Raw genomic sequence first — 15751 nt, 5'->3', positions numbered from 1 at the left:
CTTCATGTTTTGCTTTGGGCTGGGTCAAGGGATGGCAATCAAATTTCCCAGGCTCCTTTGCAACCTCATGCGCATTTGAATTTCAGGACTGAGAGGCCAGACCCACATATAAATTTGTTACTACAGCCATCTCCCCTGCACACAGAGTCTAAAGTAACATCCTGCTTCCTGCGCACAGCACTGAGACCACTCATTTCTATCTTGCTGATTGGGAGTCAGAGGGAAAGCCTGTGTATTTGAACTAAGAACTGATGCTCATTCTCAGGAATTGAATAAAAAGAGGGAGTCTGGTCCTTTGGGATAAAATCCTGTAGTCCCTATACAATTCTTTCTCAGGCCCAAAGTTATATAAGTAATTTTGATCACATAGTCGGAACCTGTTTGGCATTCATTTCACATATTGAAAGTCTTCGTTCAGTTAGGATGAATTTTTTTGAAAAGCAGAAAAATATAGAGAAGAAGCAGGTAACCCCCAGGTCTGAAAGGACACCTTGAAGCAGTCATTTTAAGAGACCTCTATTCAAAACATGAGCAAATGCAGCCACATGTGCAGTTCCACCACTGGGGGTGAGTGTATCTCCATGTAGAGTTGTTCAGATAGATTCTTGTAGGTGCTGACTTCAAAGATCTTTCTGAAGTGCTTTCGCTACCATAGTGTCTGTAATGCCCTTGGGTATACAGATTGGGTCTTATAGTTTCTTCACATTTTTTCAAAACATCTAGGAAAGTGCTTTGTGAGCACTGAAGAAATATCCTAGGCAGACTTGAGTGTCAGTGCAGTGAGGGCCTGCGTTTCCTCCCAAATTTACACCCCCTTCAGACTATTATTTAGGCTTCTGAAGAGCCTCTCTTGGGAGCCATCCCCATCAGACTTAAAAGCTTCAGCTGTGGCCATAGTTTATATTTTAGAACCATAAAGAAGAAAGAAATGCTTTATGGCCTAATACCTGATAGCCAAGGAATTGATTGAAAACTGTCTGGAAAATCCGATAGATGTGTTGACACAAAGGGGCACACTGAACTCTGCTTTCATGCTGCAAAGGTGAGCTGCACCACGGGCGCAGAAAAAAATCAAATCAACCTTTGCTGTTTGTTTTTCCAGTCCTCACCTCACCAAGTGCTTTCATGGCTTGTCTTTCTGCTAGAAGTTCATCGCGGATTCTTGAGAAGAAGAATCAGAATTGCACTGTAATGGCGGCATTTGTTTGCAAATGCTTCTTACAGAGGAAACCTCTGGCCCTGGTGGTACACAGGTGCAGAGGCAGAGGGTAGAGTGAGTCTCGCTAAGTGGACAGAAGAAGAGAAGAGGTCGGGCACGGTGGCTCACGCCTGTAATCCCAACACTTTGGGAGGCCGAGATGGGCGGATCCCCTGAAGTCGGGAGTTGGAGACCAGCCTGGCCAACATGGTGAAACCCTAACTATACGACTAAAAATACAAAAATTAACCAGTCGTGGTGGCAGGTGCCTGTAGAATCCCAGCTACTCAGGAGGCTGAGGCAGGAGAATCTCCTGAACCCAGGAAGCGGAGGTTGCTGTGAGCCAAGATCGCACCACTGCACTCCAGCCCAGGTGACAAGAACGAAACTACGTCTCAAAAAAATAAAAATAAAAACTAAAAGAGAGAGAGAGAGAGAGAGAAGATGTCAGGAGATCTGAGTCACAGTATCACCTTTGTCTCCAACCAGTCACAAGGCTTTCCAGTACTCTTGGAGCCCCTGAGCTCGGCTTCTTCATCCTAAAATATGAAGGACACTGCTGCCCTGGCTACCTGGCAGTGTGGTTATTTGGCTCCAGTAACATTCTGTTTGTCGAAGGACTTTTTAATTTAATAGAATGTTAAGCCAGTGTGAGTTTACCCACTCTTCCACAAGAGAAAATAGATGAAGAGAAGCCATGACTTACTCAAGGTCACATAGCTGCAGTGAAAACATCATGTATTGAGACTTGAACCCTTTCTCCTGCTATGGAACTGGTGCTCTCCAGGGCGGCTGACATCTTGGGGCAATTGTTCATGGTTTGATCCGCTTGAGGGCAAAAACGGGGCCAAAAGTTTTTACAAATGCAATTGAATGCCTCATCAATAGTATTCACTGAAGATAAATTAAAGGAGGCCGGCACGGTGGCTCACACTCTTAATCCCAGCACTTTGGGAGACCAAGGCGAGTGGACCGCTTGAGGCCAAGAGTTTGAGACCAGCCTGGCCAACATGGTGAAACCCCCATTTCTACTAAAAATACACAAATTAACTGGGCATGGTGGTGTGCATCTGTAATCCCAGCTACTTAGGAGACTCAGGCAGGAGAATTGCTTGAACCCTGGAGATCGAGGTTGCAGTGAGCTATCGCACCATTGCACTCCAGCCTGGGTGACAGAGTGAGACTCTGTCGCAAACAAAAAAGGAGGAGATTTCCAAATGCCATTTACCTTCTCTCAATGGGATGAGATTGGGTTCAGATATTTGCATCTTCACCATCAACAGAATGAATGAAATCGAACTCTTGGCCTCGTCATCTGATTGCCCGACACAGGCTGCATCAACAAGGACAGGAATAAGACTTGAACTGGGATGAAAGTCATAGAGGACTTAGAGAAGGAAGACATTCTGATTTGATATATTTCATTTAAATCAGATTCTTCTGCTTTACTGCTTTGCTAATAGGATTATTCTGCAAGGATTTTTTTCACATATCTGGCTGGGACTTGGAGCGGGAAACTTCATTTTGAAGAACAACTGGAAAAAAAAATTCCTGCCCCCAAGTAAGCCAGCTTTGTTTCCTTACAGAGAAATGTGCATGAGGCTTTGCCTAGCACTTCTCATAAGCTACTGGCGTTTTTTTGGCTTCCATTGAACCACCCCAGTTGCCTATATATAGCCCTGTCTTGTGTAAAGAATTTAAAAAGCATTAGAATGCAGAAATCAAAGAGACAATAAATTTAAAACCAATCTTATTGTCTGCAGCCTAAAGTGTTATTCAGATCAAAGGGGAGGGGACATCTGGCTTCTGGCTTGCTACAAAAGGCAGATCACGTTACCTACCAATTGCTGAATTCATCCACTCTCATTTTTGGGGTCTAGAGAACATGGCTTTTTCAGCTCCCACTGAGGCATATTGGGTGAATCAGTCAAACCTCCTGACACTCTCAAAAAGAAACAAGCTCTACAGGATCACGTAAAAATGTACTGATGAGTTTGTTCCTTGCCTCTTTGGTCATCTGTGAGTCCTTCAAGAACCCAAAGCCATGGCCATGTTTTTGTCACATGGCCCAGTCTACCGACCCCTCCTGTATAGGCCCATTCCCCAAAGCTAGAACCTTCTGGTTTGCAAAGCTAACTTAGTTGAGGAGACACATCCATGTTAGATTATTTGACTCTGTTTTTGCCCAAATCACAATTTGAGACTGAGTCACCAAATACGTCGTTGAAAACTTGTGTGCTTCCTTTCTCTCATTTTGGTTATAAAAACATAGATTTGTCTTACCATACATTTTTTCTAATGGAAGTTTTGAAAGCAAGGTCAATTGTGCTCTTCAACTAGGAATCTGCTTAATGTCTGTATAAATTCTACACATTGGCTGGGCACGGTGGCCTCCGCCTGTAATCCCAGCCCTTTGGAAGGCCAAGGTGGGTGGATCACCTGAGGTCAGGAGTTCGAGACCAGCCTGGCCAACATGGTGAAACCCCATCTCTACTAAAAATACAAAAATTAGCCAGGCACTGTGGGAGGTGCCTGTAATCCCAGCTACTTGGGAGGCTGAGGCAGGAGAATCACTTGAACCTGGAGGCAGAGATTGCAGTGAGCCGAGATCATGCCATTGCACTCCAGCCTGGGTGACAGAGAAAGACTCTGTCTCAAAACAAACAAACAGACAAACAAAAATATAGACATGATTCAAGTGAAAGGCCTTTCTTAATATCCACAACAAGAAACAGTGCACATGGCTCTGACTTCATTTGTTCTAATGAACGAATCGCAAAAATGCAGGATGGCATTTTTTTTTCAGACTGTTTCAGAGACAGCAATCAAAGAAGGAAGTGCCACAATTAACAATATTTTCCAATTACTCAGTACTTCCTCATTACAACCCTCTCCCAACTAATTCCTCACTCCAAAAAGTCTAGAAAGGAATGCAGACAATGGCAATACGGATTCTGTATTTGGAACATCACATAGAGCTCTTGGCAGCATTTTTTGACTACTGACATGGTTCACTCATTCTCCAGTATAGTGGATAAGGTTCCTATTAAAGGCTCCACAAATTGCTGTACTGCTCAGTCCCACGTGTATATTTCCCTTCCAGTGCAATTTCCTTCTACTGATTTTGGTTCTCTACTTGCCTAGCGACCTTCTGGAAACCTACAAGACAAACCAAAATTTTCTCTTTACTTATGACTTCAGCCTTTTCCTCTCCTCACCTGTTTTCACCCACCTTAATCTTTCAGGTAAAGCTTTCACTGCCAGCCAAAAGTTAAAAAGAGAAAACTCACCAAGAGATTTTGCATCATCCTAGGCTGATCATCTTCTCCAAAAGACATGATTCTCTTCCACAATCTTAATTCATTATTCACTAAGCATCCCATTTATTGCTGATGAAAGGCTTTCATTCACAAATAGAAGGAATCTCAGGTGAGAGGTAAAAATTAGTGAGGAGATCTTAATTTGATTGCAGGACATGTTTCAGGGTAGAAGAATATTTTAGAGTCTTCAATTCCTGGAGGGAGTTGGAATTGAGATTTTTCCATCTAGTATTTCATCACCACTAATGGCTCGTTACTTCTATTTTGAGAATAGTGTCCAGTTTCCCTTGAGTCATGGGTGAGAATTTGGTATAGATGTGGCATTCAAGTGTTAACAGTGTGTCTGGAAAGGAGGTGACTAGTTAAAATGGTTAATAAAATACAAAAGAATACACCAGCAGGGAATAAAATAGCTCTTCCAGTCTTCCTTCCAACAACGGAATGCCAAGTTTTCAGTGTCAAGTATCAGGGTAAGAAATCCAAATAACATATTCTTTAACACCCACCTCTACTCTTTTCCCTTTTTCCTTGACAAACGGAGCCTGTCTCTGGAGCTCAGTGCCACATTCCACAAACTTTTCTGTATGCCTTCCTGCTCTCAAAAAAAGCCAGAAGTGGGGTTGTACAGATCCTCACTACTAACTACTGAAAGAATAACTTAATGATTTTCCTAATGAGGGTGTTAACATAAAATAACCTGTGGCTCTGAAAAGACTCAGGAATGCCCCCAGCCAGGCTCTGCTCATTATATCTAGGTATTTATGGTAGATACAATAGCAAAAATGTTTTGTATTCCTCCATTAGAGAGCCTGGATTTTATTCTGACAGATATATAATTCTTCTCAGATTTCTAAAAAGTGGACCTTTTTTTCTACCCCTGCCCTCTTCCATCCTTCCATAAAGCGTAATCAGTAAAGCCAAATTTTGGCAGAAGAGAAAGAAAGTGGAAAAGCAGAAATGAATGTCTAATAATTGAAAGCATCATGGACCCCATTATAGTTTATGGCCTTGTTCTAGGGGTCGGATGAGCACACTGTAAAGAATGTGGCACTAAATTTATTAGCATGGTTATCATCTTTCAGACAAGACATAAAGCTGAGGGGACCCACTTCTTCCATCACCTGCCATCACTATAGATCCCATGGCACCTTCTATAAGAAGAGTCGAGTTATCCTGGCCCACATCCAGATTCAACTATTTGATGACTTATATTTCCTTTGTAGTATGCCTGGGAGACATTATGGGCTCTTCTTCTTTGAAACTCTGTCACTACCATAAGCACAGCCAAAATGGCTCCAGCAAAGGGATGTAAGAGAAAAATTCTCACATCCTAGCATGTGGATCAAGTGAACAGATTGAGCCGTGTGGCCTGAAGTAGGAAGCTGAGCCTTGCCTGGTCTGACCCACTCCACCATGACTGCTCACGTCTATCAAAAATTCCAGATTGTGAATGGGCTACATCAATGCCATACAAATTATGGGTTTTCTGAACTCCACGCATTATATCCTTCTCTCAAAAAAGTTTTGAAAAGAAAAGAAAGATAAGTTGTATTTTCTGACTTGCCCTTATTATCTTGAGACTTAATCCCCAAACATTCTAAAGCATTTAAAAGAAAGCAAATCACTCATGAGGTATTACGCAAATCATTTTATTTATATGATTTCAGCTTGCTTACCTCTAAAATAGTGGTCATTTAAATATCTATGTTGCCTTTCTCTCAAAATTAATGAGAACCAAACAAAATGATGTATGTAAAAGTACATTTTGTTTTTATTTTAAAGCAATCTACATAATCAAGTTTTAAACAAGTAACAAAGCAGACAATGCTAGGGTTGGAGATTTGGAGAGGGAATGGGAGGAAACGGGAATGAATAGTGCAACAGCTCCTTCTGTAGCCCAGATCATTCATTTCTGTCTACAAACTGGAGCTCTGATCTGCTGGAAGATAAGTTATCTCTGCTATATGCTAAGGTCCTGCCTCTATAGAACCAGTTTGGGTGCTTGATTGTACAGATACAGGATAACACTGCACTGTTATCCTGCATCTGTACAATGTACAAAGAGAGTAACATTGTCTTGCTTGTATTAAATGATGATATATCAATTCACTAGATTAAAAGCAATAAACAATAATATCTGAAACTTTCTTAATGACTCAGATGTAGATACTGGTTAGGGCTCTTTGGTTGCAAGTGATAGAAACCCAATAGATAGAAGCTAAGCCAAAAATGGAATTTATCCATTCATGTAACTGAGAGTGTAATTTGAAAAAAAAAAAAAAAAAGCCACAGATTTTTGGGAGCTTCTCCATTCAAGAGGTGAAGCCCAAATACCCTCATCTTAGATGTGGGCAAACTTAGTGACTTGCTCTAACAAATAACATAAAGCAAAAGTAAAGGTTTGGAACTTTGGAGAGTAAGCCATGAAAGGCACTGTGCTGTCAAGGCTGTCAATCTTTTCTGTCTCTTGGATCAGTCACTCTAGAGGAAGTCAGTTACTAAGTCATGAAGAGAGGGTCGCATGGTAAGGAACTGAGGCCTCCATCCAACAGCTATGTGAGTACACCACATTGAAAGTGCATCTCCGCCCCAGGCAAGCCTTTAGATAATTGCAGCCCACTACTGACACCTTGCCTACACACTCACCAGAGATTTTGACCCAGAACCACCCAGATTAGTCACTCCTTTATCTATATCAGAAATGCATGAGAAAATAGATATTTGTTGTTTTAAGCTACTAAATTTTAGCATAATTTGTTACCAAGCAATATATAAGTACTATAGGATACTTCAAAAGTTGGCTTGACTTCAGGCATGGCTCAATCCAAGAAAAAAATTCATCAGGATAGCCTCTTCCCTTTACAGCTCTGATTTTCTGTGTATAGAGGCTTCACTCTTCAGATAGTTTCATCCATATACCTGGGAAATGTGACTGCCGGCAGCTATTGGCCTACAGGCTTATTACAACTTGTCATCCTGGAGAAAGGAAAAAAATCTTTCTTCCAGCCTCCATACTCAAATCTTAAGCAATAATCTTATGGGCTTTGTTTGAGTTTAAAGTCCATTTCTAAAACCAATCATGGTGGCCAAATGGAGTGGGCATTCTGATTTGCCGAAGTGGTCTCATGTCACCCTTATGTCTTCTCTTCTACAGATTGCCTTTTCATTCAGTTGGTTGTTGGCTGTGCAGAAACATTTTAATTTGAAGTAGTCCCATTTGTCTATTTTTGTTTTTATTACCTGTGCTTTTGTTGTCATGTATATGAAATCATTGCCAAGGGCAATGTCATGAAACTTTCTCTTCTGTTTACTTCTAGGAGTTTTACTGTTTCAAGTCTTACATTTAAATAATCCATTTTGAGTTCATTTTTGAGCATGGTATAAGATAGGGTCCAATTTCATTCTTTTGCCTGTGGATATTCCGTTTTCCCAACACCGTTTGTTGAAGAGACTATCATTTCTCCCATTGAGTATGCTTGGCACCCTTACCAAATGTCAGTTGACTGTATATTCATGGATTTGTTGCTGAGCTCTCTATTCTGTTCTGTTGGTCTGTATGTTAGTCTTCATGCTGGTAACATAACTGTTTTGATTACTGTACCGTTGCAAGATATTTTGAAATCAGGAAGTATAATGCCTCCAGCTTTGTTCTTCTTTTTCAAGATTGATTTGTTTATTCATTGTCTTTTGTGGCTTCAGATGAATTTTAGAATTATTCTATTTCTGTAAATAAAAATGCCATTGGGATTTTTGATGGGGATTGCATTGAATCTATAGATCACTTTGGGTAACATGGGCATTTTAAGAATATTAAGTCTTACAACCCATGAATACACGATGACTAGATCATGAAGAAATACAAAGACTGGACAGACCTATGACTAGTATAAAGATTGAACCAGTAATCAAAAAGTTCTCAATAAAGAAAATCACAGGACCAGATCATTTCACTCGTGAATTCAACCAAACATTTAACAAAATTAATGCCAATTATTCTCAAACTCTTCCAAAACATCAAAGAGAGAACACTTTCTAACTTCTTTTATGAAGCCAGAATTACCTTTATACTAAAGCCAGCCAAAGACACCACAAGAAAAGAAAATTACAACCCAATATCCTTGATGAATATATAGATGCAAAAATCCTCAACAAAATACTGGCAAACTGAATTTAACATTATATTAAAAGGATCAAACACTATGACCAAGTGGGATTTATCCCTGGGATGCAAGTACACTTCAAGATATGAAAATTAGTTAATGTGATAGTCCATTAACAGAATAAAGGATAAAAATTACATAATCATTTGATGAATGTAGAAAAAGTATTTGACAAAATTTAACACACTTTCCTGAGAAAAACATTCAATACACTAAGAATAGAGGGAAAGTACCTCAACATTAAATAAAGGCCATATATTTTTAAAAACCCGTAAGTAACATTATACTCAATAGTAGAAAAATAGTAGAAAAATAGTATACTCAATAGTAGAAAATCTTTTTCTTTAAGACCAGGAACAAGGCATACATGCCCACTCTCATCACTCCTATTCAATTTAGTGCTGGAAGTCCCAGCTAAAGCAATTAAGCAAGAAAAATAAATAAAAGACGTTCATGTTGAAAACCAAGAGTGAAATTGTTGCTGTTTGCAGATGACATAATCTTATACATAGAAAACCCTAAAGACTCCATCAAAAAACTGTTAGAACTAATAAATTCAGTTAAGTTGCAGGATACGAAATCAAAAATCAGTGGCATTTCTATACCAACAATGAACGATCTTAAATAAAAATTAGGAAAACAATGCTATTTACAATAGCACCAAAAAGAATAAAAGACCCTGGAATAAACTAAGAAAGTGAAAGGTCTGCATACTGAAGACTACAGTACTTTGATTTGTTACTGTTCCCCAATATCATAAAAACAAGGCTTAGATACTGTTTACTAAAGGATTTTATTATCTCCTATATTTATGGCTGAAATCATTTTCTCTGTTTTGTTCCCCTTATTTGTCACTAAACAATGTAGCATGAATCTGTTGGAAAAGAAGTTCCTTGCCTTCCAGACCATTCATTTTAAATATGTCCATACTAACCCCTTAAGTATAGAAGTTTATTACTACACCACACTGAATGAAAAACATTAAGTGTGGAACAGGCTTTTAAGTAGATATTTATTTTTGACAACTTGTATCTCTTTTCCTTACAACAATTTTTTTTAACTACTTTCCCCCTATTCCATGTGGTGCCATCCAATCCTCTTATCACCATGCCTTTCATCTCCTGTATCCTTTCTAGGCATAGGGATAACATGATACCACATTGACAAATCAGAATGCTCATTCCATTTGGCCACCATGATTGATTTTAGAAATGAACTTGAAACTCAGACTAAGTCCATAAGCATCTTCCTTAAGACCTGAATATGGAGGCTGGAAGAAAGATATTTTTCTTTCTCTAGGATGACAAGTTATAATATGCCTGTAGGCTTTGAGATCACTTTTTTATGACCTTTGGGCTTCTTGGATCAGAATGTTCATTTTCTTCCCCTGATTTGGGAAGTTTTCAGCCGTTATTTCTTTTAATACGTTCTCAGTTCTTTTCTCTCTTTTCTTCTGTGATGCCAGTAATGAGTATATTGTTCAGCTTGATGGTGTCCCATGAGACCCTTGGGCTTTTTTCACTCTTTTTCATTTTAATTTCTCCTCTAACTGAATTATTTCCAATGACCTGTCTTCAAGTTCATTGATTCTTCTGATTAATCTAGTCTCTTGTTGATGTCCTGTCGTGAATTTTTTCAGTTCAGTTATTGTGTTCTTCAGTTCCATTTCTTTTTGGCACTTTAAAATATACTCTATCTCTTTGTCAAAATTCTTAACTTTTTTCATACATTGTTCTCTTGACTCTAGTGAGAATCTTTATGAGAGCTATTCTGGATTCTCTGTCAGGTAAATCACATAACTTTATTTCATTAGCTCAGTTTCCAGAGATTTATCTTGTTCTTTGGTTTGGAACATCTTTGTATGATTCTTCATTTTCCTTGGCTCTTTGTGTTGGTGTCTGCACATTAGACAAAGCAGCCACCTGTCCTGGTCTTCACAGGTGGCCCTCAGAGGAGAAGACCCCCACCAATAAGTCTGCCCAGCAACTTTGGGGCCTTTAACAAATCATTCCTTCTCCAGGGAAAAGTAGGCAGCCATGATTTTTGTCCTCTCTGTGCTGAACCAGGAGTGAGGCAGTAGAGGGCAGGGTGCCATGTCATCTACTGGTCTAAACGTCTGTCTCTGTCCTTCCCCAGGTGGCTAGATTGTACCAATTCTGTCAGAGCTCCAAGACTGACAAGATAGAAGCCAGTCCTCTGAGGAATCTCCTCAGAAAAGTTGGAGGTCCTGGATATGTGAACCAACTCCTCTCACCTGGGAGAAACTGAGTGCTAGGGAGTCTCTTGCTGACTATATGGCACTGTGCTGGGGTTAGGGGTTCGGATAAGTTGGTATCTCAAATCTCTCTACCAGCTTTGGTGAGTCTGGTTTTTTCATTTGCTTGGAGTGCAGGAGTCTTTTAGTTTCTGGATTCCTCGCAAAGGAATTTAGCCATGAATTTTTGCAGAGTAAGTGTGTTTGTAGATTAAAGAAGGATCCAGCATTTGCTAATACAACATCTTGCTGATGTCACCTGCCCCATTATCCAATTATTTTAAACTTCTGCTCAGTAAACTCGTTGGTGCCAGAGGAAGAAGCAAACGTTTATAATCCCCTAGGTGGTAATCACTATCAGGATTATAGAAAAAGGTTTAGGACTGCTGCCTTAATTCAGGTCTTATCTTTTCTCATTTAAACTGTTTGTAACCAGACTAAGGTGTTGAGTTTAGGAATGCACACTTCAGTGATGAAAGTATAGCTATAAACAAGGAGGTAATTGCTTTAAGCTTTAGGAGAATTATAACTATAGTGGTACAGGAAAAGGTTAAAATTGAGGTGGGGTATAAGGAGAGTTTCTGTGAAGCATGGAAAAATTTCTTCACCTAATGGGAATTACAAGGGTGTTTGCCTTACAACAATTCTTTCAGGGTAGCAGTTCTTTTGTAAATTCCTTAGGATTTCTACATACAATATTATGTCACCTGAAAATTGAAATTATTTTATTTCTTTTCTAATCTGGATGACTTCTTTTTCCTTTTTTTGCCTAATTGCCCTAGCTAGAACCTCCAGAACAATATTGAATAAAAATAGGGACAGCAGGCCGGGCGCAGTGGCTCATGCCTATAATCCCAGCACTTTGGGAGACTGAGACGGGTGGATCACAAGGTCAGGAAATCAAGACCATCCTGGCTAACATGGTGAAACCCTGTCTCTACTGAAAATACAAAATTTAGCCGAGCATGGTGCCAGGCGCCTATAGTCCCAGCTACTTGGGAGGCTGAAGCAGGAGAATGGCGTGAACCTGGGAGGCGGAGCTTGCAGTGAGCCAAGATCGTGCCACTGCACTCCAGCCTGGGCAACAGAGAGAGACTCTGTCTCAAAAAAAAAAAAAAAAATTAGAGACAGCAGCAGCAGATATCCTGTTAGTTCTTGTATGGGAAAAGCTTTCAGTATTTTTGTTGTTGTTTGTTTTGTTTTGTTTTTGAGACAGAGACTCACTCTGTCATGTAGGCTGCAGTGCAGTGGTACAATCTTCTGGACTCAGGTGATCCTCATGCCTCAGCCTCCTAAGTAACTGGGACAACAGGTGCATGTTACCACACCTGGCTAATTCCTTTTTAAAGTTTTAGTAGAGACAAGATCTCACTATGTTGTCCAGGCTGGTCTCAAACTCCTGAGCTCAAGCAATCCTCCTGCCTCAACTTCCTAAAGTGCTGGGATTATGGGTATGAACCACCGTGCCCAGCCTGGTATATGTTTTGAAATCAGGAATTGTGAGTTCTCCAACTTTTTAAAATCTTTTTTAAGATTATTTTGGCTATTTTGGGTCCCTTTTAATTTCTTATGAATTTTAGGATTAACTTGTCAATTTCTTAAGCCACCTGGGATTTTGATAAGAATTGTATTGAATCTGTAGAGCAATGTTAATTTTTTTCATCCATGAGCACAGGTTTTATTTCCATTTATTTTGATGATTTTAAATTTTTTAACAATGTTTTATTGCTTTCAATGTACCAGTCTTGCACTTCCTTTGTTACATTTTTTCTATGTATTTTCTTCTTTTTGATACTATTGAAAGGGTGTTATTTTCTTAATTTTATTTTCAGATTTTTCATTACAAGTGTGTAGAATACAATTTATATCTGTATATCGATCTTGTATCGTGCACCCTTGCTGAAATCATGTATTAACTCTAATAGTTATTTTGTAAATTCCTTAGGATTTCTACATACAATATTATATCATTTTAAAATTGAAATCATTTTATTTCTTTTCCAATCTGGATGACTTTTTTTTTTTCTTTTCTTTTCTTTTTTTGCCTAATTACTCTATGTAGAACCTCCAGTATAATATTGAATAAAAATAGAGACAGCAGATATCCTGTTAGTTCCTGTTGGGGTAAAGCTTTCAGTCTTTCACCTTTAAGTATGATGTTAGCTGTGGGTTTTTCTTTTTCTTTCTTTTTTTTTTTTTTTTGAGACGGAGTTTTGTCTTTGTTTCCCAGGCTGGAGTACAATGGCATGATCTCAGCTCACCACAACTTCCACCTCCTGGGTTCAACCGATTCTTCTGCCTCAGCCTCCCGAGTAGCTGGGATTACAGACATGTGCCACCACACCTGGCTAATTTTTTGTATTTTTAGTAGAAACAGGGTTTCTCCATGTTGGTCAGGTTGATCTCGAACTCCTGACCTCAGGTGATCCAGCTGGCTCGGCCTCCCAAAGTGCTGGGATTACAGGCGTGAGCCACCACACCCGGCCAGATGTGGGTTTTTCATAGATGCCATGTGTTAGGTTGAAGAAGTTCCCTTCTCTTCCTAGTGTGTTGAGTGATTTTATTACAAAGGGGTGTTGAATTTTGCCAAATGATTTTTCTGTGTGTATTGAGATGATTGTGTGGTTTCTGTCTTTATTCTATTAATATGACGCATTACACTGATGGTTAAATCAATCTTGCATTCCTGGGGCAAATCCCACTTGGTCAAAGTATATAATCCTTTTCATATGTTGTTGGACTCAGTTATCTGGCATTTTGTTGAATTTTTTTTGCATTTACAATTTAAAAAGATACTGGTCTATAGTTTTATTTTTGATGTATTTGTCAGAATTTGGTATCGAGTTAATACTAGTTATAGACGATAAGGTGGAAAGTGTTTCCTCCTCTTCTATTTTCTGGAAGAGTTTGTGAAGAATTTGTACCAATTCTTCTTTAAATATTTGTTAATATTAATCACTTAAGATATCCTAAATTGGGCTTTTCTTTCTGGGAAGTTATTTGATTGCTTATTTAATCTCTTTACTTGTGATAGCTCTATTCAGAGTTTTATTTTTTCTTGAATCATTTTCAGTAGTTTGTTTATTTATAGGTGTGGTGGACACCTGCATAAACCAGATGAAATGTCACCAAAATTTGGTTTAAATGCTGAGACTGATGATGTTACACACACCCCAAGAGAGTATGAAACATTTATTACTCACATGAGGCTTTTTGTGCAGAGCAGCTCACGTCTCCTAACCTGGTCTGAAAATGACTTAAGAGAGCCAGGAAAGGAGACTGGCTTGGGCTTTTTATGATGGTTAGAAAGTATGACTTGGAAGAGGATTCCCACAGGCAGGCAGGGCCATGCGAGGTTTGATCATACTGCATTTCCCCAGGGTTTGTTCATACTGCATTTCCCCAGGGTTTGTTGTTGTTTCTGTGTTTAATGACTTTTCTGAAGGAATCTGTGAAGTCTGTATTTTTTGTTGTGTGTGGACACTAAAGTCTCTGCTTGGTTAGTGGTCATCTAGTAGTTGGACAGGGATTTCCTCAAACACTTGGAACCAATAATTCAACCAGTCTCTGCCAAGGAGCTGTGTGTGAATGCTGAGGCACACTCAACACTCCGCCAGGCAATTGACAACTCTGCATTCCCTTTACTTATGGCTTGTGCAGAGCCTCAAGACCAGCCTGAAGTGACAGCTTAAGGCTTTCTTGGGTCTTTCCTGAGCATGCGCACAGTCCTGGGCATGGATGGAATCCTATTGTTGCATTTGGCAGTCTAGATTGCCAATAGCACTTTGGAGCTTTTCAAAGCCCCTATGAAAATCTCATTTTCCAGCTTCTTTTAAGCTTTTTATTTAGCCAATTGCTTTCCCCAACTGTTATACATTGCCCCAGGCGGCCACAAAGATAATCAATTGCCTCTAGTTGTTTTGACAAAGTTTTTCACACTGGGAAGCTTCCAGTCAGGTCAAATAAAGGTAGCCTTGCAAGTGGAACTTCCACGGCCTGCCAAACAGGTCAAAATAATGACAATTGTCTAGGAATGGGACTTTGAAAGAACTCCAACTCCATCCTGCCCCCTTCAGTGGCTGCCAGACTGCCGGTTTTCACGGTAATTGCTGGCTGTTGGTTTCAAAGCTATTGTGGAGCTGGAGAGGGGCAGATGAGGATAGTGCAAGTTACACAGTGCTCACAGAGATTTCGTCTTTTTCTTGAATAAGTGCTCTGCAAATTGCTACAGGTCTTCAGTTAATTTCCGGAGCCGTAAGAAGTTGAATCTATTTTTGCCAGATTCTCATTGGTTTTATGGAGGAGAGACTCTTTGCGGGTCCTTAGCATTGTTGCTGACATCCTCCCACATACTTTTTTTGAAGCTTGAAATGCTCTTCCGTGTCAAGTCCCACTCACCTTTCAGGCCTTGTATTTTTCCTCTTGGGTGTGGCTTTTCTGAGAACACTGTCTCCTTGGTACTTGCTTCCATTTTCCCCCTCCAAGTCCAAGAAGACCATAACAAAGAGTGGTGGCAAAGAGGCTTTGACTGAACGCTTCAGTTCTCGGGCTCCTGACGATGCAACTATAATCTCAGGGTGGCCTTAATCGCTAGATGTAAACAATCTAGTTAGATCTATTTTTAGAGTGCTGTGTTATGTTCTTAAAAGAACAAACCAATGAAAGTTGCTCACAGTTTTGCAGTGTTTAAGGACCCAGTGCCACAGTAAGACCATGCAAGTTCACTGCTTTCTAGCAGTGATCACGGTACTACCTCACTGAGCTACCGTGAACATTGAGTGGGAAACAATTCAAAGAAAATCCTTAGCACAGTGTCTGG

This window comes from Theropithecus gelada, chromosome 7a (genome assembly GCF_003255815.1).
Source record: "Theropithecus gelada isolate Dixy chromosome 7a, Tgel_1.0, whole genome shotgun sequence".
Classification (NCBI taxonomy): Eukaryota; Metazoa; Chordata; class Mammalia; order Primates; family Cercopithecidae; genus Theropithecus; species Theropithecus gelada.
This window is presented reverse-complemented; position numbering follows the sequence as displayed.